We start from the raw sequence: 2,500 nt of genomic DNA, 5'->3' as shown, positions 1-2,500 counted from the left end.
TGTCTTGTAAAATAACTTATCAGTCACTGATGAAGCCCTAACCGGCGAAACGTTTGACGTTCATTATAATCAATTTGCCTTAAGAAGTTTTCATAAGTTATTTAATATTATACGAGGCATGGCATCATCGTATTTTTCAACATATATATATATATATATATATATATGCAGTTATATATATATATATATATAAGAGAAAGTGTAGGAGAGAAACCCTGACAATGCACACCCCAAATAATCATATTTTTAACTGAATAAATGTTTTGAAAGAAATTTCCCGGGAGGCCCACGCCTTAACCACGTAAATCACCTCTTCGATGGCTGTGTTGCCAGCATGGTTGTCCTGGTGGTGTAGTGGTGATCACACCCGACTAGTATTAGATTATTTGGGGTGTGCATTGAAATGGGTTTCTCTCCTACTCTCTCTCTCTCTCTCTCTCTCTCTCTCTCTCTCTCTCTCTCTCTCTATATATATATATATATAATATAATATATATATATATATATATATATATATATATAACTTCAGGTGAGTTCCACACTGATAAATCCGGAATAGTGCTCAACAATAATGGAGCGGTAATAAGTTTGAATATTCAAGTTTGAATCTTGTAACGATCACGCTACTGATGTATATAAACCCCAGCGATGCTACAGTGTACATGGAATTTAACTGATGAGTGGCCCAACTCCTTGTTGGTCTACGAAACAGACCTGTATTAAAGTCCATATGAAACTATATTGAGTAGAAAAACATTGTTATATATATATATATATATATATATATATATATATATATATATATATATACCGTAGAATGAAGAAATGAAACCCATCCCGTTAATCAACTGATTAATTATAGCGAATGAAAAACATGAAGAATTGCCCTGAGCGGGATTTGAACCCACGTCCCCCTGAATACCGGTAGGGTGTGATGACCACTACACCATCAGGACAACCACGCTGGCAACGCAGCTATCGAGACAGTGAATTGGCCTATCGTGAGTATCCCGGGATTCTTTCACGGGTGGGATGGGAAAGCCTAAACCCCTTCATAGCCTTAAACCTAAGGATCGACTAACGATTCACAGGCAAACACCAACTTAGGCATCAGCTAATCAGAGGGATCAAGTTAATGATGCAGGCTTATTTATATAGACCGTAGAATGAAGAAATGAAACCCATCCCGTTAATCAACTGATTAATTATAGCGAATGAAAAACATGAAGAATTGAATCTTGTAACGATCACGCTACTGATGTATATAAACCCCAGCGATGCTACAGTGTACATGGAATTTAACTGATGAGTGGCCCAACTCCTTGTTGGTCTACGAAACAGACCTGTATTAAAGTCCATATGAAACTATATTGAGTAGAAAAACATTGTTATATATATATATATATATATATATATATATATATATAGTTCAATGAATGGGACTAGTCGTTTGACATTTGCCTACAGGCCTGTTTCGTGGAGGCTTTAGGCTTCCACTCTTCAGGGCTTTTTAATTAAACTGTGTGTTGCCTGCAGTATTTATAAATGGTCATCTTTCCACATACGTGTCTTCCTTTAAATGCCATATAAGGAAGGGAGGCCTATTGGACTGCGCAATTATTTACCCTTAATCCTCATGGTCTTAATAAAAGGCGGGAATCTAGATCGAAACACTGTATTAATTACTACAATTGAGTAGTTGTGAGTTGACATTTTCCCAATACGATGCATTTTTATCGATATGTCACCTATAGTTCTTTATTTGTTTTTGATTGTTAAATCTATGTCACCTTGGCGTTTAGACCTTTGTTATAGTTCTTTATTTGTCTTTGATTGTCCAATCCATGTCACCTTGTAGATTTGACCTTTGTTTTGTTTCGTTTTCTTAATTTCAATATTTCTGCTCTGTACATATAAGCTGCTGTTTTTGTGATTTGCACTCATTGTAAATAGTTTTTTTAGTTTTTAATTTTTAACCTGAAGAAGGCCGAACGGCCGAAACGTCGTATTAAACTTCGACCAGAACAGTCAAGAGTTTGTCTCTTCGTCGCTTTTCCTTACGAACACTTAACTATATATATATATATATACTATAACTATATATATATCTACTCAATATAGTTTCATATGGATAATGGATACGCGATAGTGTTCGTCCGCGGAGAGACACTATCAACACATAGTGCCCGTCCGAGGAAAATACTCGGATGGATAGTAGTCGTCCGCTGAAAATACCTCTGTAAACAAGCGGCCTTATGGAAAATAAACAATCGAAATTGTATTAAGAGGGTTTTTGTTTGTTTTCTTTTTCAAATTTTACATTGGCTGACACGGCTTTCGCCTAATAAAGTTGAAAATAATTCAACATGATTTTTGAGCTGGCGCGCGAAAGAAAATTTAGTAGTGAACAATAAAGACAATAGAGTGTTTATGTCTCGGAACTATCGGTCTGATAGTTGCCCCTTGGAAATTTGATGTTCTTAAAACTAGCATATTTGCC

This window comes from Montipora capricornis, chromosome 2, assembly GCF_036669925.1.
Source record: "Montipora capricornis isolate CH-2021 chromosome 2, ASM3666992v2, whole genome shotgun sequence".
Taxonomy (NCBI): domain Eukaryota; kingdom Metazoa; phylum Cnidaria; class Anthozoa; order Scleractinia; family Acroporidae; genus Montipora; species Montipora capricornis.
The sequence above is the reverse complement of the archived record's forward strand: the minus strand, read 5'-3'. Positions refer to the sequence as shown.